This window comes from Haemaphysalis longicornis, unplaced genomic scaffold, assembly GCF_048455015.1.
Source record: "Haemaphysalis longicornis isolate Haplotype H1 unplaced genomic scaffold, Haemaphysalis longicornis Haplotype H1 scaffold_12, whole genome shotgun sequence".
Lineage (NCBI taxonomy): Eukaryota > Metazoa > Arthropoda > Arachnida > Ixodida > Ixodidae > Haemaphysalis > Haemaphysalis longicornis.
This window is the reverse complement of record NW_027526225.1, coordinates 27054365-27081327: the sequence shown is the minus strand read 5'-3', so window position 1 is coordinate 27081327 and position 26963 is coordinate 27054365. Positions and strand designations below refer to the sequence as shown.

The window sequence follows — 26963 nt, the reverse complement described above, 5'->3', positions numbered from 1 at the left end:
AATGACACGGGTCTAGGCCCACTCGTCACAAGTCCACTCGTCATAGGCCAACTCGTCACAGGTAAACTGGTCAGGAATGCCAACTCGTCACAGGGCATTTCGTACGAGGAATACTCGTATCACCGGAATATTCGTCACACGGAAAACTCTCATTACGAGCTTGTTTTCTAAAGCGATGTTTCCGCCTGCTATGTGTACATCGCCCATTCCCAATGATATAGGCGAGCGAGTGTTCTTTCAAATTTTTTAACGCAGGAAGTTAGGTAAATATGCCGCCATACCGAGGTATATTAAAATTATAATAGCCTGCAAATTTGTATTACATGGCACACAAAAAAAGTAAACAAATTGTTATAAAAGACGCAGTGAACAGGTTGTACATGAAATGAAAAAATATTTATTGCACTCTCTTTGTACTGTTGTACTATTTGTACTATTGCATTGTTGTCTCGTGTAGGCATCTTCAACGCTGGTTTGCGACGTTGTTCACTTCATCAGTACCGGAAGCGGATGTTGCGGGCAATATTCCCAAGCGTGTTGACTGTGGCTCAGCCGTCGTGATCAGCCAGGATTCTTGCGATGCGATTGTTGACATCTTGGTATTTGCGAGCGAGCCGTGGGGGGTGCCGTCCGACAATGACTACTACCACCACCATGAAAAGCGACAACGGAACAGGTTAACAAAAGGCCCCACAAGATTTTTTGGCTTGGGCTGGCCCGAATATGTATTCAGGGCAGTGAAATAAAGATTGTTATTATTTAAAACACAATTTCCCGCCGCGGTGGTGCAGCTGGATATGACGCTGGGCTGTTGAGCCCAAGGAAGCGCGTTCGGTTCCCGGCCGCGGCGGTATGCTTTTCTGATGGAGGCAAGAAGCGAAAACGTCCGCGTGTTCGAGATTTTGACGCACGCATATTAAACATCCCCAGGTGGCCAAAATGATTTCAGAGCCCTCCACTACTACGCGCCTCGTCACTTGTGTAGCGTCGGCGCGTTAAAACCCCACAATCAATAAAATCAACAAATAAACAATTTCAAACCTAATGCAATGCCTGGTGGTGTATCCTTCACTGTTTACATAGAAAGAAATCCTCCACCTTAGCTATGGTTCAAGCCTTGCGCGATTTGGTGCAAGCTTCGCCAATTTTTATTTTTTTTATTCGCAGACTGAAAGTGGGGGTGCGGGTTGTATGCAAGGGCAGGTTATACGCGCGAAAATACGGACGTACACCACCTCAACACCGCTGGCGATCAGTACTTGAAGCAGGGCAGGTCGCGCTGACCTCTCCTTCCCTCCCCACCAAAAGAAGAAAAAACAAACAGCTCTTTATGCACACCTGCTGCTCACACAGACCTCTGCACGCCCTCCTAAACAGCCGTAACGAATTTACCACTGTAGAAACCAGCCTCAGACCGGCTTTAAACGCCAATTTCCGGTCAGGGCTTCTAGGCTTTTGTTCACACGGCAGCGGTGTAACGAAATTCATGTGACGAGAAGGCACCTCGGACGAGTGTTCCTATCTCGAGATGGCACTGTACGAAAAGGCCGGTGTGACCAGTTGGCCTACGACGAGTTTTCCGGTGACGAGTGGGCTTGTGACGAGTGGGCTCGTTCCCGAATGACACGCTTATCCGAAACATTTCTCAGATAAAAAAAACATTTTGGTGATTTAACACGCCGAAGCTGCACGTGAGCAATGAGACGCGCTGTAGTTGAGGGAGGCTCCGGATTAATTCTGACCATCTGGGGATCTTCAACTTACGCAAAAAATCTCGATACATGGGCGTTTTAGGTGCAGAACACTTTGGGAGCTCGCCTTGTCGTCGTAGCTCGCTCGCTGGACCCAAGTAGACCAACAGGACATCCCGTGGTAACGCTGTCGTTCGCGGCGTACCCCAGAGGCTTCGAAAGCAAAGCGGTTTATATACCGCTTATATATATATATATATATATATATATATATATATATATATATATATATATATATATATATATATATACCGCATAAGCATTCCGAACTGGTGAAACGCTGATATTTGTCCTACATGTCCCCGCTGTTTAGAGAAAAGAAAACGATAGGTACACTTGAGTAAAAATATACGTAATTAACCGGCAGCGCGTGCGTTCATTTAGCTAGGAACGCTCGTTGGGTTGGTTTTTACGATAGTAAGCGAAAACACCGGCCGCAGAAGAAAAAAACGGCACGTTCGAAATGACGCAGAAAGGCTGCACGTGCAAGAAGAAAATGGTGCGTTCGAATGGCCACATGAGGGCTCCAGCCGCGTAAGAAAAAAAAATGGCGCGTTCGAAATGCCACAGAAAGGCTCCAGCCATAGAGTTTCATACTAATATATACTAGAGGGAAATCTGGCGCCACTGTATAGGGGAGCCGCACTTCGGCGAGTGTTCCATCATGTACCGGGCAGGCACGTTCCACTTGTCCTTAGCATGGCTCATGAACAGGCTGAAAAGTTGACTCTGGCTGCAAAACAGCAACAACGTTACTGGAGAAGGTACATAAAATTTGGTTTGTTATTATAAAAGTGAATCTCCAAAAAGAATAATTTGTCAGTGATTATGTAGAAGCTTCATGCACAATGAACAAGATAAATGTTACCCTTTTTTGTTGCTTTTGGCTTCAAGACAAACAAGAAGCCATATGGTTAGCTAAGCCAAGTAGGCGAGGAACGTCGCTAGCGGCAATGGCGCCGTCCACGACGGCCCGCGACTGCAGCGACAGATTTCCGTCTGGTATATATTTGTATGAAACTCTGTGGGATCCAGCCGCGAAAGAAAAAAAATGGTGCATTCGGAAGGACGCAAAACAGCTCCAGCACACGAAATTAAAGCACGCACAAAAAGACCAGAACCCCAGCTGGCGCAGTTTTAGGCAGGGACGCGTTATCACTGCAAAAGCGGGAAATTTGAATTGCATGGGTTGGTAGCAGTGAGCGGATAACGGCGGTAGAGCCCATTATGGCGAATCACTGCTCTGCACTTCCGACAGCTTTGACACTGAGTGGAACGGCTTTATTTTTTTCCCTTTTGGTCTCCACCCGAAAAGCGACCACCGTGGCCCAGATCTAATCTAGCTCGCATAATTGGGCTCAGGAGCACAACGGCTTAGACATTAAATAACCCCGGCAGATGCATTTTGTTCGTAAAATACAGCCGAAAACGAGGTTTTAACAATACAGGTCAATACATCCTCCGTTCCGCGGTGCCTCGAATTCTACAAAACAAGTTCCTCTTCACGCATAAAGAGAGAGAGAGAGAGAGAGAGAGAGAGAGAGAGAGAGAGAGAGAGAGAGAGAGAGAGAGAGAGAGGAATGTTTATTAAAAACACTAATATTTGGGAATTAATTTCATAGACTGAAGTAGCTTGCGGTTACAGATCTCCGTTGGTTCATGTTCGCCCTCAGACACATAAGTGTACCACGCCATATTTCGCTATCGCGAGTTGGCACGATCTTTGGGCGGTTTCTCTTAGCCACGTTAACGTGAGAACCTCTGCCTATGTAGGTATGAAGGCCAATAAACATTGCAGCAGCACCACCTGGCTCAATCGTAATGATGACCGGGGGTCTCCTTGTGAAACTCCCTGCGTCAGCCACCAGTCTAAGACGCAGCCTGTTATGTTTCTGCACAAAAATACGCTGTGTATTCGTGGAACTTCTAGAGGTTGACTACCGGTACGTGGTTACGGTTTGTTCCGCGTCTAAATAAAATTGCCTATGACGCAAATCCTAGCTTTAGGTTTATTAAACTCTAATAAGGAATACGTGGAAAGCTTTACGCAGAATGGGCTCGTTTTTTTGTGTGAAATAGGCAAGGGCACAAACGAATAGAAATTTTGTTGGGAGCAATAGATTCAAAGCACGCTGTTAGAGCATTCACAATGTTTGCGCACTGGCGTCCCGTATTCACCCTCCTGCTCCACTCTGTGAGCTGATGTTTCCTCATTAAAATCGCGCCATTACTTAAAAGCATGGTATTCACCATGTGCCCCCGCCGTGTGTTTAAGAAAACTCATAGAGAGCTTTTGACGACAGTTGGATAGAGAATATAAGTCGACATGCCGCCCTAATCTCAGGCTGGTTCACGCAAAAGAGGCGAGAACCTATCACAAAAAAAGGCATTTGGGCATACCAAGTTTAGACTTAACTAACGTAACTTCGACTAGAGACGTACCAAAGGCGAAGGAGAATGGAAAACGTTCTATTTATCCCCCAGGGCAATTCCTCGATTATTGGGCTTTACGCGCCGAAGGACCGCACGTAGTGGAGGGCTCCGAACTAATTTTGACTACCCGGGGATCTTCAACGTGCGCCGAAATCTCGACACAAGGGCGTTTTCGCTTTTTGCCTGCATCAGAGAAGACCATTTCTTTCTCGCCATCAATGATATATGCAAATGCGCACAAGCAGTGGGAAGCTGAAGCGATGTGAAGCCCCGTAGGGACGCTAATAAATCACCGCGGGGTCACGGCTTCCAGGATTAGTATGCACGCCTGTCTGTTCAATAAGAACCATTCCCTAAGGGCGTGCTGGAAGCAAAAAAAAAACAAGAAATAAATCAAACAGTAATATGGTTGGAACACAGACAAGAATGCGCATCCGTAAGAAAAAGAGAAAGCCGGCGAGAACTTGCCAGTGGTACCTCTCCAGCCATCGAAGGGGAAAAAAAAAACTGCGCGAGCGTGTCAAGTGATGGCAAGAAAAATTACAGTAATAACCTCGTTTAGGCATTGGTTCGTAAAAGAGATTGCGGATTAAAGCACGAATGCTTCAAAACATTACGCACAAGCACGCACAATTAGAAGAGAGTGTGTCCGTTTGAAATACCAGAAGTGTGTATAAGTATTCGGGATTATGACCTTTTGTTGATATTCAATGTCAGGGGACACGTTAGCGTATTCATGAATTTTCTGAACGCAGTGTCTCTGACCATGTCCAGTAGAAGTGCTTTAAAAAGCCTAGGTTTCGCCAACAACAAGCTTTTACGTCAAATGCTGGCAGTGCAAGACGGCATGGCAGAAACTTCGTTGAACTAGATGTTACGAAACTGCAGGCTACGACATTTAATCCTAACTATTCCCGAAAAGTCTGCAGTACCGTAAATTACTTCCCAGTATGTAGTCATGGAAGTAGTGCCATTGTCTAAAATGCTGGGCATGAATACACGTATTGTATCATTCGAAGCACAGGATTTTCAAGCCTTGTAACTACGAAAAGGGAAAGAAACAATAACAGAAGTGAATGCGCCAAAAAATCAACCTTTGTTGGTGTTTAACGATGCCTCTGCGCCAACTACAAAATACTCACCGTTGTACTCCTTCCAGTTTGATTAAACTGATATCATGCTATGTACACATACTTGATTTTGTTGCTTTTATCGGTTGCGATAATGGTAGTATGAGGGTACACCTCAGAAATAACCTTACAGTGGGACTTCCGTGTCGTCGGCCTAAAGATTGGTATCAATTTTACTCAATTTTAGCCTTTTTAATTTGTTTTAAACGTTTAAGAGGCTTCGTGATAGCTGTCGAGGTTGTTTTGGTGTTAGAAGGGGGGCGTCACTGCTCGCCAGCGCCTCTGTCCGGGAAGGGCCTCACGTTCATTCTGACTCCGGCCAGCTGCTTTTCTTTTCGGTTTTTCACCCTTTCAACTTTATATTTTATCGCTTGATTGTCCCCTTGTTGTTAGTTCTTGCCTTGGGCTTGTGTGTCGGCTTAAGAATACATAAAATCCGGCCTTGTTTTAAAGATACGTTTTTACGTTTATAATTGATGTCCCCCCAAGGGCACAGATGTCTCCAATGTTCTTGCTTCAGGCACTGAATCCTTCTTTTTCGTGAGCCGTAAGACTGGTGGGTCATTTATTCGCCGCAATGCGTACGGCAACAGCTAGCTCCCTGCTTCGCCCACGACGCTAACGCAGGCATGAAATGTGCCAGTTCCTACGACGTTAGGCTGACTGGTGAGAAATAGCCTGAGGAACAAAACTTTTGCTCACTTTCTTCAGTGCTATGAACTCGGATAAGTTCATCGGATTTTAAAAGGTCACAACGGACCTTGGTTGTATATTCTAGGCGCTGTCGTGCCCCATATTTCATTTTCTGCTGCCTTGCTATTCGCCTCATTCTCTGCCACATTGTTTTTTCATTTACTTCTGACCTTTTTCTTCGTCGTTCCTGCATTCCAATGTTTTATTTATTTATTTATTTATTTATTTATTTATTTATTTATTTATTTATTTATTTATTTATTTATTTATTTATTTATTTGTTTGTTTGCTTGCTTGTTTGCTTGTTTGTTTGTTTATTTGTTTGTTTGTTTGTTTGTTTGTTTGTTTGTTTGTTTGTTTGTTTGTTTGTTGATACGTATGTTCGTTTGTTCATTCATTCATTCTCCCCGCACGGGGCACCTTGAGTATTCATGGTGACGGTGAGCAGCGACACCGCGGACCCCGAGCTCCCAACATAAGCCGTGTCCAACCGTGGCGAGGTGTTTAAAGGTGAAGGGTAGAAGCCGTAAACGGTGGCCGTCGGAGCCTTGGTCAAGCTCCGGCCGATGGGCTCCCTGCCTGTCTACCAGGCAGGGAGCTCCGGGACCTCTTTGACTACCAGGGTAAGGTCAAAGGAGAAAGTACCCCCGTCTCCCTGCTTTCCAATGTATCACATGGCATTTTCCAAACCCCCCTCCAAACGTGATCGGCCCCCGAAAAGGGGCCGCACCGAAGCTACATTCCCACCCTTGCCAACAATTGCACACCAAAAGCCAGATAACTATCCGCGATTCTTGATTGTTGAATCTGTTAACAAGTCGAATCCTATCTCCTCCCAGTCAGTGTTCCTTATCACCAAATTCCTTGAAGGAATCCTGGGCAAGTCTTTCAAAGCCAAGAAACTGAGAACCGGCGAAGTACTGGTCGAGGTGAACACTCACCAGCAAGCCACAAGCCTCCTTACACAGAATCGCATGGCAGATCTGGACATCAGAGTCACACCCCACCGTAGCCTCAATAGCTCTCAGGGTGTGATCTCTGAGCCAGATCTGATAAATGAGACAGAAGCCGATCTGCTCGAAGGTCTGAAAGGCGAGGGCGTGACGGCAGTGAGGCGCATCACCATGCGGCGAGATGATAAGCAAATCATGACAAAGCATATAATCTTAACATTTGACCGTTCCTCACTCCCCGAATCCATCAAAGCAGGTTTCATTCATTGTTCTGTCCGGCCGTACATCCCGAACCCGCGGCGCTGCTTCAAGTGCCAACGGTTCGGGCATGGCACCACCTCCTGTCGTGGAAAAACAACGTGTGCGAAATGTTCATCGCAAGATCATGAGACAGATAACTGCCAGGCTGAACAATTAATGTGCAGCAACTGTCATGGACCTAATGCTGCGTACTCCCGCACGTGTGAAATGTTCCAGAGAGAAAAAAAGATAATCAACATCAAGGTAACAGAAAACATCACTTTCCCAGAGGCGCGGAAGAGGTTCGCCTCTTTCCCTCTGGGGAGGTACGCCGACGCAGCTCGCCGGGGGGCGGAGCGGCGTCTGGTTTCTGCGGGGACCCAGTACCGCGAGTCGGACTTGGTCCCGCCGCCGCCCCCCCCTGGGTTGCCTCAGGCAGCCCAACCCGCCTCCGCACAGCTCGCTGAGCCAGCAGCGGCTGTGGGGGCAACCACGTCTGGTGGAAGCGATGCTGCATCCTCCACTTCAACTCAAGCGTCCCAAGCCACAGGCGAGGGCGCAGAGGAGATGGACTTGGGGGAGCCAGCGGCAGCTCCCACCCCCACCGCACCGCCTGCGCCATCCGAGGCGTTCCTGAATCCCTCGGTGGTTGCAGGCAAGGAAAAGCGCGCCCCAAAGGGTTCGCGGTCCAAGGAGCCTGATCCCTCAGGCGCTCCGAGGACATCCGAGGATGAAATGGACGTCGGTCCGTTCTTGTCTGCGGTGCACCGCAAGGAACGCGTCCCGACGCCAAAGCCTCCCGACAAGCCAAAAAAGACGAGAGTCACAGCCCCGAAAGACGACACATAAACAACACAGTCCAGTAGCTCCGAACACTTCATAATGGGAAGAGCGAACATAGTACAATGGAACTGCAGAGGCCTTCTGAATAATCTTGACGACGTGTATGAGATTCTGCATAGCAATCAGCCAAGTGTAATGTGTGTTCAGGAAACACATTTGAATTCCAAGCACACAAATTTCTTGAATAGTTACATGGTCTTCAGAAAGGACAGGGATGGCTGCACACACTCTTCTGGCGGTGTGGCCATAATTGCCCGGAAATCCTTAGCCTGCCACCCTGTCACTCTGAACACTATCCTTGAGGCTGTAGCAATACGCTTGATAATATTTAATAGGTTGATAACGGTATGCTCCATATACATTCCTCCTGATGTTTCACTTTTAAGCTCTGACTTCGAGGCACTGGTTGACCAGCTGCCCGAACCATACATCCGGACAGGCGACCTTAATGCTCACAACACTCTTTGGGGCTCTTCTCGCACGGATGCCCGAGGTCGCCTCATAGAGAAATTCCTTACATCTTCAGGAGCATGCCTTTTCAACAGTAAACAGCCTACATACCATAACATAGGACACAACACATACTCATGTCTTGACTTGGCGATTGGCTCCGCAGTTCTCTTTCCTCTTCTCGAGTGGGGTGTGGGAACTGACCCATATGGCAGTGACCACTTCCCCACCTCACTTACATATATAGATAAAGGCCCAAGCAGTTCATCTTCCCATAATAGGTTCAATGAAGCACGAGCTAACTGGAATACATTTACAGAGACATCCAAACTACACCACACATCCATAGGTCACCTACACGTTGAAGAAGCTACCCAACTCCTCACGGCGCACATCCTCGACGCCGCCGAAAAGTCCATTCCTCACGTCTCTGGTGCCCCGCGCAACCAGCGGAGGCCGTGGTGGAATGAGGACTGTAGGCGGGCGCGAGAGGCCCAGATCAAGGCGTGGGGTATCCTTCGTCGGTACCCCACGTCGGGAAACCTCCTCTTGTTCAAACGGGCCAAGGCATTAGGAAAACGTGTGCGCCGTGAGGCAAAACGAGAGAGTTGGCGTACATTCATAACATCAATAAACTCCTACACAGACACACGGAAAGTATGGACACGTATACGCAAACTCAAAGGACAACAGACACACAGCCTGCCCCTGGTCAGTACAACAGGGGACACTCTGGAAGACCAGGCTGACACACTCGCACAACACTTCCAACACGTGTCCAGTTCAGCACACTACACGAACACTTTCCTGAAACAAAGCCTCTTGTGAAAAGAAGTCCCTACACGACAACAACAAATCACAGATTTCGTATAACTCCCTGTTTTCACTACATGAGCTGAGGGCTGCGCTGAGCACATGTAAACCCTCAGCTCCAGGCCCAGACAACATTACATATACAATGATACAGAACTTACACACAGACACTCTTGTAACACTTCTTCACCTTTTCAACAAGATATGGCTTTCGGGGCACATTCCAAAGTCTTGGAGGGATGCCATAGTTGTAGCATTCTTGAAAGAAGGGAAGGACCCTTCTTCTTCCGCTAGCTATCGACCCATTGCCCTGACCAGCTGCCTGTGCAAGCTTCTCGAGAAGATGATAAACCGGAGGCTCGTGTACTTTTTGGAGTATAACGGCCTTCTCGAGAGCTGCCAGGCAGGCTTCAGGGTGGGGCGATCCACGAATGATCAACTTGTGGCACTAGAGTCGTATATTAAGGATTCCTTCGTGCATAAACAGTTCTGTTTAACTGTGTTTTTCGACCTAGAAAAGGCCTATGACACCGCTTGGCGTTATGGGATCCTTACTGACCTGAAGTCATTCGGTGTTTCTGGTAATATGTTTAACACCCTTGCTAGCTATTTGTCGGAGAGAACCTTTCGCGTCAGAGTTGGTTCTGCACTGTCAAAGGTACACGTGCAAGAAAATGGCGTGCCGCAAGGCGGAGTTCTAAGCTGCACTCTCTTCATAGTAAAAATGAACTCCGGAAGGCACTGCCGCCCACAATTTCTTACTCCATGTATGTAGATGACGTGCAGATATCTTTTAAATCATGTAATAAGTCCATCTGCGAACGTCAAGTCCAGCTCGGCGTCAAGAAGCTTGCCGGCTGGGCTGACAAGAATGGTTTTAAAATTAATCCCGGAAAGAGCTCTTGTGTTGTATTCTCCAGGAAGCGTGGGGTCCACCCGGACCCAGATATCACTCTTGCGAATGTGCCAATTCCTGTGAACAAGGAGCACAGGTTTTTAGGCATTTTATTCGATGAAAAACTTACATTCATTCCTCATGTCAAACAGCTCAAATGTAAATGCCTAAAGGCAATGAATATTCTTAAGGTTCTCTCACATCAATCTTATGGGGCCGACAAACAACTCCTGCTGCGCCTGTACACAGCGTTGGTGGGGTCCCGGCTCGACTACGGCAGTGTCGTGTATGGGTCGGCGACAAAGACCGCACTGAGAATGCTCGACCCAGTGCTGCATCTTGGCCTTCGCCTCTCATGCGGCGCTTTCCGAACTAGCCCTGTCGAAAGCCTTTATGTCGAGTGCGACAAGTTGTGTCTAGGGCATCAGCGGGAGTATGTTGACCTGCTGTATGCATCTAAGATTGTGTCCCTTACCAACCATCCTTTTAATCCCATCATGAACAATACATCAAACTTGCAACTCTTTTTAAACAGGCCATCCGTTTCCTTACCTTTCTCTCTCAGAGTTAGAGAGGAGGCTTCTGCACTCACGGTCCCTCTTTCAGACACGCACAAGACACCCATTCAAAATTTCATCGCACCATGGCATCTTCGTCCTGTATCATGCGACCTGTCATTCACTCTTGTAGAAAAAAATAGGGTACCCAAGAATGCAATTCTGCCGCACTTCCTGTTCCTGCAGGACAAGTACAGGTGCGCAGAATTCTATAGCGAAGCGTCGAAAACTGGTTTTACTGTCTCTTGTGCAGCGCACGGACCAAATTTTACCGTTACTAAAACAATGAATTTTCATAGCAGTATTTACACGGCAGAAGCGTATGGCATTTTACTCGTTTCAAATCACATCCTTGAACATAAAATTCCAAAGTCCATCGTCTACACAGATTCTCTAAGGGTTGTACAGGCACTGTCATCAGGAAAGTCATCTAAAAACTATGTGATCAATGCTCTTTTCAAGGTACTAATGACTGCATATGCCTCAAATCTTCAAATAACTATATGCTGGGTACCAGGGCATTGTGGAATCCCTGGCAATGAGGCCGCCGACCAAATGGCTGGTGATGCTGCTCTCATGACTACAGTTGACGTTACAACAGTACCTTACACCGACCTAAAGACACACATCAGACGACAGCTTCGTAACACATGACAATTACACTGGAGTCAACAAACAGACAACAAACTACACATAATAAAACCCCAACTTGGACGCTACATAACTGACTCACACAACAGATACACTGAAGTCGCCCTGGCTAGGCTGCGGATAGGCCACACACATGCGACGCACTCCCACCTGCTCACTGGAACTTCGGGACCCACGTGTAGCAGGTGTGGAAAGGGCCTATCCGTAGTCCACATACTAATCACATGCAAGGCACTTGACACAACACGACACAAACATTTCCCTGAATTATACAGACAACACATTCCTTTGCACCCATCATACTTTTTAGCCGACGAACCAATGTTTTCTAGTCAACGTGTTTTTAAGTTTTTAGCTGAGGTAAACTTTCTGCAGCTGTTGTCATATCATGTGTAATCACCCTGGCCCTATACACCAGTCATCTCCATTGTCTTTTGTTTTGCATCACCTTTACTTTTAGTCACATGTTTTAGTATGTACGGTCTCATCATAATTCAGTAACTTCTTCTTTGGCGCTCTTTGCCCATAGTCGGCCTTGCGCCAATAAAACCCAACTATCATCATCATCATTCATTCATTCTGAAATGCTACAGGAAGCATCGCTACCCAAGCAGAAGAGGGTAACAACATGTGATTCGACAGAGCCTTTTCAAATGTACCTTCCATAATCGAGACGGGCAAAAACAATTCCACTGTTCAATGGTTTTCGGGGAAAACAGACTACTGGAATAGTTTTGTGCGGGCGAAGTATGGCCGTATGGTTTTGTTGTGATTGGTCCTGGATGACCTCTTTGGTGCGGGAGGTAATTAACCTTCTCGTGACAAGCCGGTTTTGTTGTCTTACAGTAGGTGCAGAAATTTTAGTCGGGCGACCTGCCGGCGGAGTTGAAGTGGAGCCAGGCCGAACTGCCTTGTCATGCACTGATGACGATGTCCTGTAGTTTGGCCATATGAACCGGCCAGCAAAGCGCTAGATACGCTCTACCTTCGTAACATTATTAGCATGAAGGGGGTCCCAAGCTATTGATGCGTACGGGAGCACTGGACGAATCAAGGTGCGACAAACTTCCAGCTTAATGTTCGAAGGAAATCCGGTAGTGTCCTCCTCAGTAAGCATGACTTTTCAAAGGCTCTGTTGCAAATATTATCGATATGTACATTCCATTGAGATCATCAGTGATTGTTAAGCCCAAGTATTTAACAAACGTTGCAACTTTGAGAGAACGGTTTCTGATAACATGACTGTGAATAATCTGATGCTTTTTTGTTGTTACGATCACCGAAACTTACTTGGAAATCTTCATTTCTATTCCTCTTTTATTGTACCTTCACGCGAGATCCGGATATCGCTAGCAGTAGAGAAAAACAAAGAGCCAGATGTGTGTCGGCTAGAATTATAATCTAGACATTCGATTGATTGATTGATTGATTGATTGATTGATTGATTGATTGATTGATTGATTGATTGATTGATTGATTGATTGATTGATTGATTGATTGATTGATTGATTGATTGATTGATTGATTGATTGATTGTAGGGTTTCACGCGCCGGCGCGAGGCAGGCGATGAAGCACGCCGTAGTGGAGGACTCCGGATTAATTTTGACCACCCGGGGATCTTTAACGTGCCCCAAAATCTCGTACACACGGGAGTTTTTGCTTTTCGCCTCCATCAGAAAAGCGGCCGCCGCGGCCGGGAATCGAACCCGCGTCCTCGTGCTCCGCCCAATCTAGTCATTCCAAGCTTGAGTGAATCACAAACCCATAATTCCTACTATTACCTTATGACGGGAAAAATAAACTCGCAGACGTTCTCAAACCATGACTCTGGTGTGTATTTTATACGGTATCGCTCGCCATCCACCTTACCAAGAAGAACGGCGCCTAATGTTCTTGTGAGCAAACGTCTCAGGCAATCAACATTTGCCAGGTTTCAAACCACGAATGTTTCACCAACCTGAATAAATAACGCAATGATCTGCGTGATAACACCCATAACATAACAAAGAAAAACGGAAAGGTGTGATGTGTTATCATCTAATTATTCAATAGTTAAAAGAACAGCTTTTCTATAAAGTAAAAGTGTACACAGATTGTATGTTAATACTGAGCCTTTTTTTTTAAATAAACAGCACAAACCTGTATAAATAGTTTTTCTCAAGACGACCACAGTTTTCGCCATATCTTATTTAAACTTTTACGTTGCTTTCCTCGGTACAACCTAGAGCTGAGGATAAATTCAAAATTATTTCCTTGCGTCTTTCATCCTTAGGAGTATTTTTTTTCATCCTTAGGAGCAAGTCAAAAAAAAAAAAACTGCCCGCGTATCTGCTCTTTTTGTTGCAAATGTCGACGTATGACGATAGTCGACTGGCGCCTCTGGCAAGTAAATGCAACCCTTCTCTTTCGCTCTCATCTCTCATGCTTTTCCTCTCCCGTCTCGTTCCTTCCAAGATTACACGCTACAGGTTTGCTCAAGTCAATTTAAATTTACCGCGTTCCACTGCTCCAAGTCTGGTACCTCGATGCCAGCGCTGCCGTACGGAGGAGACGCGCGTGAATCAAGGTACCCGACTACAACGTTTATAGAACCACGTTGCCATACTCCACGGGCGTCCCAAGCGGAACGCGAAACCTATATAGTGGAACCTTTCGTTGTGGTTGCCATTTGATTTTTTGACTTCCGACAGGTAGCGCGGTCCAACAGCAGGGGAGGGCTTTTGCAGTTGATGTATTATTTTATTTGCTACCGCAAAAGCGGGCATCCGTGAATTTTTAAATAAAGGAACATGGTCAAAAAGTATGGCATGGTGACGGGTAGTTTTGTGAACTTGGCGAAGTGCCTAGAATTTTGGCATGGGGAATGGTCATCAACACCGCCAACCTTTGCTAATGTTAGTTGGGTCACCACCACAGTAAAGTACTTGGGTGTTGAACTGGAATATTACAGGGATAGCGAACCATACTGGCTTAGCCAGACAAAGGCTTTGAGGGAGAAGGCCGAGAAATGGGAGGGGGCAAGGGCCACGGCATGTAACTTATTCTTTGTAACGAAGATCTGGTATATTATGCAGCTACTCCATTGTTCGCGAGTGAACGTCCAAAGGCTTCACCGGGTATTTGCGGTGTTCGTTTGGGGTTCAGCATGGGAGAGGTGCAGCAGAACTAACCTGTTAGGAGAGTCCGATATAGTGGCTAGGGGCTCGCGCACCTGTAAGTGCGACAGCTGGTAAACAGTTTTTTGTTTTGGCGAGATGTTCGCGACCTGTTCTTGCAGAGTGTCATGCAAGTACGGCTGGCGCGTGGTATGCCGAAATATGTAGTATCGACATGCTGCACGTCAGGTGGCGTGTATGGGTATTTAATGCAAATAGTCATGGCAGCCCGTTTCCTATTCGCACGTTTTTGTGGCGGAACCTGTCCTCCGTGACACGCGAAAAACTGTACAAGGACATTTGCGATGTTGTTTTCCCGGTCCCTATGTATAAATGTCATTACCGTGCTGGGCCAGGCCAAAATGTGCTAAAGCCCGTCAAAAGAATGGAGGTTCACCCTGAAGGGAAAACTTTTCTCTTCAAATTACACACAGGCACTTTGTCTGTTGGAACCTGGATGCAGGATAGAGGTATTTTTGTGAAATGAAGAACTCAGCGTTCAATTTACAAACAGCCAGAAACGATAAAGCACGTTTTTCTGCATTGTTTGGCTGCTGTATTTTTCTGGGATGTTCTCCGCAGGAACCTTCACAAAGACTTCCTGCTGAGCCCCCATGGTATACGCTTTTTAGGTGTAGAAAACCAGGAGGAGGAACCCTTGGACCTCGTTATGTTGTTGGGCTTGCATAGCATATGGCGCTCGCGCATGGCCCGGCTCCACGGTGATGTGGACGCCCGCCCTACGCGACAATGTTTTCGTGAGTCCATATCACAGTACGTAGAAGTGCAGAAGGGCAAGACATGCGCTCCTGAGTGGCTGTCAAGGATAGAACCCTTGACCACACTTAGGAAGTTTCAGAGAGACATCAGCCTTCATAGGTGGGTGGCTTGTCACTCGAGTTGCTCATGTAAATAAGTTTGTTTTGTGTTTCTGTGTGGTGTCGAAGACCGGCATTAAAGGGAAAAAAAGCAGACAGACAGACAGACAGACAGACAGACAGACAGACAGACAGACAGACAGACAGACAGACAGACAGACAGACAGACAGACAGACAGACAGACAGACAGACAGACAGACAGACAGACAGAAATTTTTCTGTTGAAGTAGCCCAGTCTTCCCAGTGCCATTGTATAGAGATGTATACTGAATGGTCCAAGGCATATGTGCTAAAACGAGTGAACCAAATGGAAGTGCCAGCTGCGGCCAAGACTATTTTTCCAATTGCACGCGAGTACACTTTCAGTCGCTACTTGGATGAAAGAAAGGGGTCTCTCAGTGCCATGGGAAACCGACTGTCCTATTTGCAAACAACCCGAAACTATGGAGGATGTTTTTCTTCATTGTTTGGCCGCAGTGTTCCTTCGTGATGTCCTCCAACGTTCACTCCAGAAAGATTTTCCACTCAGCCCACACGACATACGTTTTTTGTGCATTGATAGAGAGGACGGTGGGCCATTTGACAGTGAATGTTGTTGGGCCTGCACAGCATTTGGCGTTCGCGCCATGGCTTGTATTCATTCTGATGTTGGCGCGCGAACAACGCGACAGTATTTTAGGAAAAGTGTGTCGCAGTTTGTTGAAGTTCTCAGAGCGAAGAACTCTCCACCAAAGGGGTTGTCAAAAATTGAGCCTCTAACTACGATTAGCGAATTTTAAATGACAACACCGGCCCTGGGGAGCATGGTGGGATTACTGTGGTTTTTTTGTTGTCTTTGTATGGGGTGCTTGGTGTTGCCCGAGATTGCTAATAAAAAAATAAAAGGAAGACTATCACCTTTAAAAACTGGACGAGCACAGAGTAACATTTAGACTGGAAAAGCTTTCTCGCATTTATCAATTCCTGCAAAGGCAAAAAAAAACGCCCCATAATTACGCGGAACCACTCCAAAAAATACGCAATAGCAAACGCAGCAAAAATAGCGCCTGCAATGTTTACGGCCCGTTCGTCTTTTCTCTTATCTAATGAGGAGGTGCTCTCTAAAGAATGAATAAGCATCCAACGACTTCTTGCTTTTCTTCAGCGCCAAGATTTAAATTTTTAATCAGCCTCGAGGCTCTTCCATTCCCCTGCCCCTCTCTGCGACAAGCTTAAGGAAATGCACGAAGCAACAGCCCGGCGCCTGAGGTGCCCAGCTCATTAGTAAGCGCCACGATTAGTCGCTACCGTGGGCTTCCCAGAAAGAGGAGGAAAGAGGGAGGGAAGGCTGTGTATTAGAGGAATGCAGAGAGGTTTCCCGGCATGTTGTCGCCTACATGCGACGGCTCTGCGGTGAACGAGAAGTAATGCAGATGAGAAAGGCGGCGGCGGTCGTCTGCACGCTGGCGAGATTATTCTCGCCTTGAGGTGGAAGTAACTCGCTTTGTTGGATATCACAACGAGCTTTTAGCAAGGTTTACGCAAGGCGGGGCTGGGCTAGGGAGCAGTGGGTACAGTTTCGGTGTTCTTCCTCCGGATCGAAGAACTCACGTGGTCAGTACGAATGGCATCTGGGGTCATAGTTTCGAAGAAGCTGGAAAATCGCACGTTCCGATGATGCTAATCCGCAATAATAACTGGTCGAGCTTTTTTCCTTCATAACTTGTGCCTTTTTAGAATGCTCCTTCAATTGGATTACCGGCTAGTTTTATGGGGAGTAAAAGGTCAAGAAAGCCCAAAGTACATTCCAGTATAGTAATAGTGCTTGAAAAAAGTCTGGACTTCTCGGAAATATAAATCACCGCAAGGTATTTTATGCCCTGAACTTCGCGTGTTTCAGCCTTTCACATTTATTGGTAACGGCCGAGTGTTCAGCTAGCTGCTTTGGATTTGTGCATAGACTGATTGGCGGACGTACGTCGTGCACCCCTCCAGCATTACTCATTTCAAACAAGCCATTGCACAGATCATCCTTCAGTGACTTGTTTACCACCTCAGGTAACGCCCTTAGCGGGGCCTCTGAGGTATAATAAATAAATAAATAAATAAATAAATAAATAAATAAATAAATAAATAATAATAATAATAACAAATAAATAAATAAATAAATAAATAAATAAATAAATAAATAATGATAGGCAGAGCAGGTCACCAAATTACCCACAAAGTAAAAAAACACAAAACAATGGACATTGCACTACAATTTCTGTTTATAACGCGCAAATATTCCTGATTTACGGCATACATGATCCTCCGTTTTATTGCATCAGCTCCGGACGGAAATCCTAAGTGACATCAAGCCGGTCGCGCAAAAAGCGTTATTCTCACAAGAATGCCGCACTATAGCTCTTTCAAGTAGGTATCTCCTGTGTTTGACGTGGTAGGGACATAGCGGGGTATTGTGGCGCGTGATACTTGCTCTCGGGGACAACTTTGAACGGCATTGTATACGCAAAGCGGACACACCCAATATGAGAGCGCAGCGGTATGTACTCCAGAATTAAACAGCACATCTGTGCATTTTATTTTTCAAAATCACGTTTTCCTTCAGGTTATAGTGTACGGATACTTTTGAGGCTAAAGCCTTAAAGGACAGACAACCGGTTTTTGTGGAGTGCATGCTCTCTATATCACATGAAAGCCAGCGTTTTATATAGCGGGGTAACCACAAAGAATTCCGAAACAAATGGGTGAAAGCAATTTGTTTTGCACTGAACTTCCTCAAGTCTCAAAGGTGGCGTGCTATAGTGTCGAAACGTGACACTACAGTACGTGTCCCGGTCACATGATGTGGAAACCTCGGAGCTACTTAAACATTTATTCACTTATTGAAAACATTTTAGCACAACTCTTTGTATAAGTTTAAATTGTTATCTTCTGTTTGCCATTTAGAAGAGCGCCGCAAAACCTTAATGGCCTGTAACGAACAGCTCAGTTTTGGTTTCCGAAACATGAATTTCCTGCTGGCGCCGCGGCTGTTTATAACGCGAAAAAAGAACTTACAATGCGTGATTGAAAAAAAAATACACAAAGGAATACGAAAACCTGCACTTCATTATTTTTTAGTTCGAGAAAAGTTCTTAAATACCGCTTTTAATTTCGCATGCATACAAAATCACGTTGCCGCGCTGCTTTATATCATGGTTGCCAGCATTTCTTTGGCAGGACACGTACGGCTTGCAGATCTAAAACTTCGATTTAAATAGTTCTCGGGCGCTATCAGCAAAACCGTTTCGGGTTAAAGGTGTTGTATGCGATGCCGTTTCATTTCCAATAGAGAGCGTATACTCGACAAAAACCGGTTGCCTGTCCGATTCTGCGAAAAACAGTCGTTGCTGTAGTTGCTGCCCGGTCATGAAAATGGTGGCTGCTATGAAGAGCAAACAAAACGGCACATACGTGAGCCGATGAGAGTTGATCGCTCGCCAGCACAGCAGATCAGTGCTCTACCAACTGTGCACACCCCCCCCCCCCCCCCCCGTTTTTTTACTGCACGAAAAAACCCGTACAAACGTAAGAACACTACCAACACATTACATAGTGAAGCAGACCAGAGTATATAAAAATGGGGTTGAACACAAACACCTTGAAATTCAGGCAAACACACATTGAAAAGAGAAAACCGTTCGGATAACTTGGTTGGTCTAAACTACCATACGCACTGTATACGAGGCCTGGCGTTTTACGAATATAACACTTGATCTAGTGGGTTGAACATGCATGCCTATCACACAGCTGACACCGCCGCAGACGATAGTGACCAATTAAGCCAGGCATGTCGTAGGGTTGCTCATCAGGACACCCGAACGGGGGAAACTGGATTGAGAATGGCGTGATATTTTAACAGGGAAGCTGTTTAGGAAACCGTAATTTGTCGTGTCCGCAGTTACAAATACCAAGAAATTGCCGAGCGTGCGCACGTGAGCTCGGGCCGCGCGGCGCCCGCCCGGCAGTTAACAAAACCACGAAAATACCGAGCGCTCGTGTGTGCGTCCTCGCGACGACCGCCCAGCGTCCTCTGCGCACGACTTTCAAGTAAAGCATGCCCACTTAGGGGGATTTCCCAAGACTGGCCAGAAAAAAAAATACTGCAGAGTTCGCCGTAATAGAGAGTTTAAGTATAGCGGGAGCTAGCGTTTAGCGCGCGCAAAATATTGCGCTTGCGCTCCGCAAACGTTTTCTCCCAACCCCGTTTTTAGTACTGCGCCAGCAACGCTCCGCTAATAGCGTGGTCCTGCTGATGATGATGATCATAAACCCTTTGTATAGGGTGGACACCGAAATGTCCAAGCCATGTGAAAAAGTTTACAAAGTACATAAAAAAGAAAAAAAAACCGGCTGAATGCCCAAAGTTACTGCACTGTCCCCACCACCGAGAAGGCTTAGTGTCGTCGCTAGCGCCATCTAGGATGTCAACAAATAACTATAATTTCGCAAGCCAACCAGCCCATACAAACAAGAGCCAAGGTAAACGGTGTTATCGCCCACACCGGTTGTGTTCGGTACGGCTTGGCACAGCGATACAGTGAAGTAAAGTCTAGTATTCTGTGCGACCGCAGGTACCTGTCACTGTCAGCAACGCGAGATCGTCGGTGAAGGCGAGGCGCGCGCGCACAGAACCATTCCGGGGGGCAGCGGCCAGCGGGGGCAGGCCGTCTCGCGCAAAGAGGTTTCAGGAGACCAGCGCCAGCTGCGCGCGGCCCGCAACGCCGCAAAGTACCGCCCGTAAACTCTGGAAAATAGCGTGCGTCCGCAAAACGCAAGCCCTCCTTTTGCGGACTGCGCATGCGCACTCGGGCGCACGCAAGGAATAGCGCGCGCTAAACTCTAGCTCCCGCTGTACTAAAACTCTCTAATAGTGGCAACACTTGCTCGGAACGACCAAGACACGTCATAGCGTACGCCCCTCCAACGTGATGTCTAATGATTATCACTTTCACAAAAATTGACAAGCTCACACTTATAGCAACAACGATGGAGTAAAGGTCGTTGCGGCAGCGAAGGATTTAATCCGCTGAATCGTGGACTTAAACCTTCGTGATGGTCGTGAAAATTGCGTACAGCTTCGCTACCTTCAAGTCTCACGCGTTAGCGTAAGCTTCGTTCATTTTTTCATTCTTTTCTCAGCGCTCTTTTCAAAATGTCCCAGAAACGGACAGCGCCCTGCATGCGATCTACAAATCAGCGAGCAATTGTTTCCGGCGGGAACACAGACTGTGATTTGTCGGCCAAGCTATCCCAGCGTGAATTCCCCGATCTTGCATCCGGCGCATGGGCATTTTTTTTTTCAACGTAGCAATAAACTTACGCGCGAAGCCTACGTCGTGGCCAGTGACCCGTTAATTGACATTCGCAAAATCACGTGATGGTGTGTTGACTTCTGCGCCGCTTTAGTTATCAGAGGTAACAGTCTTCGACTTGCAGATGTTTAGATAAAGGCATGTATTGTCGGTAGTAATCCGAGGCCTTTTTTCTTCAGGCGTGAAGTCGGGCGAATTCAGAAAAATGTCGTCTTTTTTTACGTAAAAAATAAATCAGCCAGAAATGCACGGAAAACAACTTGTGTCATCATCTTCGGGAAGGCTACACGAGTTGGTTATATTTAAGCAAATAATTCAGTTGCTGCCGCATAAGCTCACGCACACCAGTCTCGAGATTGAAGGGAATAGCTTCCAACCGACTGAGGGCACCCTGTTTTCAACATGGCCCCCGATGACGGCCGCGCACAGATTTGAGTTGCATATTATGCAATGTGCCACTCGAACTACGCAACGAAATTCTGAAATCAGACGTACACTCTAAGCTGGGTAACCCTTAATAGAGGTATACATTTTCGAATTTTTGTAACCTATAATTTATAAGGTACAAATGTAACCTATAATTTCGTAACCCTTATATACGTATACACGTAAGGGTTACTCAGTTATGGGTTACTTTGCCGCTTTCAGCATGTATACCTATATATAAGTTACATCTACCGCCGTCCAAGGCCACACACCTGGAAGGTTGCGCACCAGGCGCTCTTTCGCCGGCGCAGCTGTGGGGACGCCCCGAAGGCGCCTTTCCCGCGTGGTAAACAAATATCGCGTTAGTGGAAGACGATATGTGCGACCATGCTGTCCATTGCGCAGTCTAAACTTTTGCATCGGGTGTCTTTTATTCGTCCCTTGAATAAACTGCCGGCCACACGGCTGGGGCTAAAAGAGAAGTTACTTTATAATTCCTAAAATTGCGGTGCTAAAAAGCTTGAAAATGTTCTCTTAATATATATGCATTGCATTACCTGTTCGATAATCGTTACCTAGGTTGTCACCCCAAAATCTTTGTGAGTTTTGGCAACGCTTAAGTCTTATAAACTGACATAACTAAATTTGATGTTTGCATCAGCTTTGTGCCGTTTAAGAAACCAGTATCAAACATGCATGATAGGTCTTTTGGTAAATTGTGGGCATGAATTTTAGTTTTAGTTAAACAACATTAGGCTTTAGTGAAACCAAGCTTTAGTGGAAACATGCACTTGATAGCATACTTCAAAAGGACGCCAAAGTTATGATAACATAGCCTTAAGCCAAAAATTCTTGTCTGACAACTTAGGCCATGATTATCAAAAGAGAATTGCAGTACATGCACACATATTTGCGCATTTAACAGGAGCTCATTTCCAGAAGTTTGGCATCAGTAGTTTTGAACATTCACATTTATTATTATGAAACACCAGTGGGCTATTTATTAAAAAGCAAAGCTGCGAACCACCCCAATGTAATTATCGTTCCTTAATGAGTATTAGACGAGTGCGGATTCCTGGGCGAACTGGTGTTTCCTATATTGCTTTAGACTTTCAGGTAAAACTCGGTTTATTCATATATCCTTATTAAGCCTGTTTAATAAATGTTGCGTGAACAGCTTCACAAACATGGCCAAATATACAGATTATTTACCTCAATATTTGCACGGACGTATGCAAAGTATTTCGAATTGTTTGGTACTGCAATTGAACCATTTCAGATGAATTCGAGTTTGAGCTACATTTATAAGATGGTTCTCAGAGGTCCACTTTCCCAGTACAGCATTATTGTCATGGTTCCCCACAGAAAAAACGCAGAATGTGGGAAAGTAGAAAGAACATTTATTACAAATTCACTGTTTCATACAAAGCAGTGTTTAACATTCTCTGTTTCACTCAGAGTCTAATATTACACTTGGAATTCACTTGTCTTTACGAATCCATCTTTACACTTCCCTCTTAGGTTCTTCTTTACAGTTCCACCTGAGTTGTGATTCCCACGCCAAGTTATCGTTTTTTATGCAGCACTAACAAGTTTGTTGGCCGATTGCAATCTGTCTTTTGGACAAACTTTAAATGGGATCTATAGTTTCCTGCATGAAAAAAGGCGCTTGGAAAAATTCAGAGATAAGCTTCGCAATTTACGTAGTACACAAGCAGGCACAAAATCAGGGCACGCTGAAGATTTCCCGAGGTCATCTGAATAACTTGTTCCCTGCTGCCGCAGATGGAGGTATATATGTGAGGGGCCGTCACTTGGATTTCCCCACCTTGAAGAGCCATCTACAGAAAATTTCAGAAAAAGAACAAAATCCAGTGCAACCATAATCCCCTCACTCCAAACCAGAGGCATGTGAAGTACGAAAAATATATTGCACGAAAATGAAGACGTAGACCAGAGAATGAAATGAAAGGCCACACCAGAGAAGGAGTGATTTACGGCCTTTCAAATAATTTCACGTCATTTCAGTTCTCGTTACACAGAATAATTTGGCCGCATTGCTCAGAACGCGAAGCCACTATAGTCATACCGGCCAACCTTCCTGAATTTTAATCGCGCCGTGTTCCTGTTTATCTCGCCAAATGTTTCTGCATGCTCACCCAGAACAGGCAGAAACTTTGGGCTACGAGATAAACTGACATACATTTGCAAACGAGAAAGCAAAAACATTTCCGTGAATTCATGTGGAATCACTAGTACACGCAACAGGGCGAACGTCGCACTAAACCCAGGAAACGTCCTTTCACGATGCTGACGCCGTGTGCGTCACATTTTTGGCTGTACTTAAACATCTCCCACCTCCCCCCCCCCCCGCCCTTGTACTGGCAGTTTCATTTTGAACGAGGATCCCACGTGGAAGCCGAAACGTTTTTCATTTCAGTAAAGTGTTCTTCTACCGGTGGTTTCTTACTCGGCTATTCGTAAAAAAGAATCGGCAACTTACATTTTTTCTTCGTCCAAATGTGTTGTGGGAGAGGATACATCTAGAACTTGCACCGATCTTCAAGTGGCATTCCCGGGAGGTCTGTACCTGTAATGACTCAAAGGGCAATTTGGGTTATAATGTAATAGGCTTTAGAGCTGGGCAGTTGGTATACATTCATAATGAAAGAACACCTCAAACTTGACAAGACGAAGAAAAGAACACAGCACAAGCCCTCACTAACAACTGAAGCTTTCTTAAAGAGCTCTTTTCGAAAAAGAGTTCTTCTTGTTGGCTCTGCAAAACCACGCATCTTATAGAATATGTGGAGTTGCTGAAAAACTACAAAGCTCCATGCTGAGGAAATCGTTATGTGAATTCATAACGTTCATGTAGTAACGAACTGATAGAAAGAGTCACTAAACATGAGGCAAAATAAGATACGAAATATAGCATCATAACACTTGAAGTAAGGCCTCGCATTTTTACAAGTGATTCATACTTTTGTCTGTGCAGGCCTGGGTGCCATCTTTACAAAGAATATTTGAATGAATGTGTTTTAATTATTGCATTTTCATACCGTTGTTTCCACGGAAATCAGACTTCTTGTGTCATACGCAGGGGAGTCCTGGTTGTCAGCTCAAAGAACACTGCCTGCAAGAAAAACAGTAGTGCTCATAAGTCATAGCATAGGTAGCCAGATGCAACCACACTTTTCGAACAGCCACGAGCCGATGATGGTGCAGCACCCGTTTTTACACCTGCACTTGTCTCTGTTTAATTCGTCACAATTTCTGTATCATCAAAAAACAACAATCAAGCAGCCTGCATGTTGGCTCATACATACCACCATTCTGTAAAGTCGCTTTACTGCACTACACTAGTATCACGCGAGACAACCATTTGCCCGGCAATACCACGCGAATAAATAAACGACTGATTCGTGCGAATGAGAATAATAAACCCACTTAACATGGTGAAAATGCCCCGCTACCTCAAAATGACTAACACCAAATTTACCCACTCAAGGAAAAGAATGACAAAAATGAAGAGTGTTTTACATATGAAAAATTTTATTGTGCGGTAGGGCAAACTTTCACAAAAAAAGAGGCTTGTGCTGGACAAAAGTGAGTCTAGAAATTTCGGACACCATTTAGTGGGCTACTTTTCTGCACCACACACCTTCTGTTTATCCGGATATATTACTACAAGACAAATAGACATGACACCATTCCGAACATATGCAGCGAGAAAAATGAATATTTCCCGACGGCTGAAACAAAATGATAATACCCAGAGAAAAGCGCGATAATATAAGACTTCATAGTGAAAAACTTCAAATATTCAAGCAGAGCTACCTGACAATTACATGGGCCAATAACTCGTCAAGTGCGCCCGATGCAGCCAACAGCGTAAACAAAACGCTCAACACATGACGAAGGCGCGCAGAGCAGAAAGCAGGTCACGAGTGCCGTTATCTGTTATAATGTACGGGCTTTCCCAATCGTCCGCTCTAGTCTGACGCGACGAACGCAAGCCCGCGATTTCATTCAATTGCGCCGCGGGCAACAGAAAACGTCCAGCTAAGCAACCAGTCGGGTAAATAAAATCCCTCTCGAATGCTGCAATTTCAAATTGAAAAGCCCCCAGCGAAAAGATACATACAATGAAAACACGAAAACCGTTACGGGAATATACTCACCGAGTTCGCTTTCACTGGCGCCGGGGCATTGGTCCAACATGCGAACTTGATGTTGGTCGTAGAAAAACGGGCCGTGTGGCGCTGCCAGTCACAAATGGGCTCGCCGCAGCCTCCGCGACTCACGCAGACAAATAAGTCTTGTAACAGCAATCCTCGCTTCATCGTAGGGGTATCACAGCGGTAAAAAGGCTCGAGTGGCGCGAAAACGCGGCCACCGGACCTGCGGGCGCCGCCATTTCTCTATATCCCGTCATGCAACGGAGAAATAAACGTCCGCCTGGAGAGAAGGCGCGACGAGCATCCTTATAGGTTACAGGGCATTTTATAGGTTACAACGTAAAGGTTACATTTCGGATTTTGTTGATGTAACCTATAAATCAATAATGTAACCTATAAACTGCTTTTAACTTCACGCTTGTAACCCTTAAAATGGACTGGGATAAAGAAAACATCAAAATGGATCCATTGTAACCTTTATTTTATAGGTTACTTCCATTTAGAAGTTACATTATGGGTTACAAGGATTAGAGTGTATGAGCTATCAACGACCTAAAGTCCTCAGACCTTATCTCTCCCAATGCGCAGGGAAATATCTAGTCTCGCCGAACCAACTGCAAGAGAATCGGACAGCGAGTAACGATTCCAAGCTGAACGTGGCGTAGTGTTGTACCCTTATTGGGCCAGGAAAGCTAAATACAACTTTGTTCTATTTTAAAGAACAAGACATCGGCAGTTCACACAGTTCCATCCCCTCAACTGAGGGCGTTTTAAACCGAAAAAACTGCAAGTACTATGGAAAAAACCTTCTGATTTTGCACCATAGTGACGTAATATGGGCTGGAGGGACGTGTTGTGAAACGGCGCTACGGCAACTTTATCCGTGCGCTAACTGCGCTTTAGGATTCAAGTGATACAATCAAACGGAGCTAGAGACCATACAACAACCTCCTGGTCTCGTTTTTTTGCCGATGGCTTAGCTCAGCGGCCACCAATCGCGCAAACAATGCCAAAGATTGCGCCAATGGCGCAATTCTGTGACGTAGTAGAAATTTTCCAGAAAGTGGCCGGGGAGTCGCCATTGGTGAATATGTTTTCTTTAATATCTCCGTCATTTGTTCGAGGTTTGCGCAAAAGTGGTATTGTTGTTATCATGATAAAACGGACTTTTTAATGAATCAAACGCTGTTCGTCTTCATGGTCCCTTTAAGCACCACTCTTCATCTTCTATCCACGGGTCTTTAAGACTTCGTGTGTTTTTGAAGACCCCAACATGTGTTCAGGCTGGGATTTAATGGTGTGTTACGAGTCGGGAAGCCGTTCTTCAGCGTTTATTGGCGCCGTGGAGAGAGCGACACAAAGCCGTGCATGGTCGTTCAAGCGACCTCCCGACTACAGACGCTGGCTCTTTGGGCCGTATCACCAGAGCCTTTTAGACTTTCTTAGTGAAAACTTCCTGTTTATGTACATTTAAACACACTCGCCTCCACCGTTTTATGCTGCAGAGCAAACTTTCGCAATTAAAAAAAAAAAAAAAAAAAAAAAAGCGCAGCGTTCCGAACTCAATCACGAG

The 26963-nt window shown here is 45.7% G+C and overlaps 1 protein-coding gene and 1 long non-coding RNA gene across 2 annotated transcripts in view; both read right to left on the bottom strand.

Annotated features, from left to right (window-relative positions):
• LOC144162514 (protein O-mannosyl-transferase TMTC1-like) overlaps window positions 1-26963 on the bottom strand; it is a 162733-nt gene that overhangs the window by 57141 nt on the left and 78629 nt on the right. The gene's annotated exons all lie outside the window — the stretch shown is intronic.
• Window positions 22625-25645, bottom strand: LOC144162515 (uncharacterized). The gene is made up of 4 exons (XR_013320685.1): window positions 25394-25645; window positions 24272-24345; window positions 23713-23799; window positions 22625-23050 (listed from the first exon to the last, which is right to left on the bottom strand). It is a non-coding gene; the product is annotated as an uncharacterized LOC144162515 (long non-coding RNA).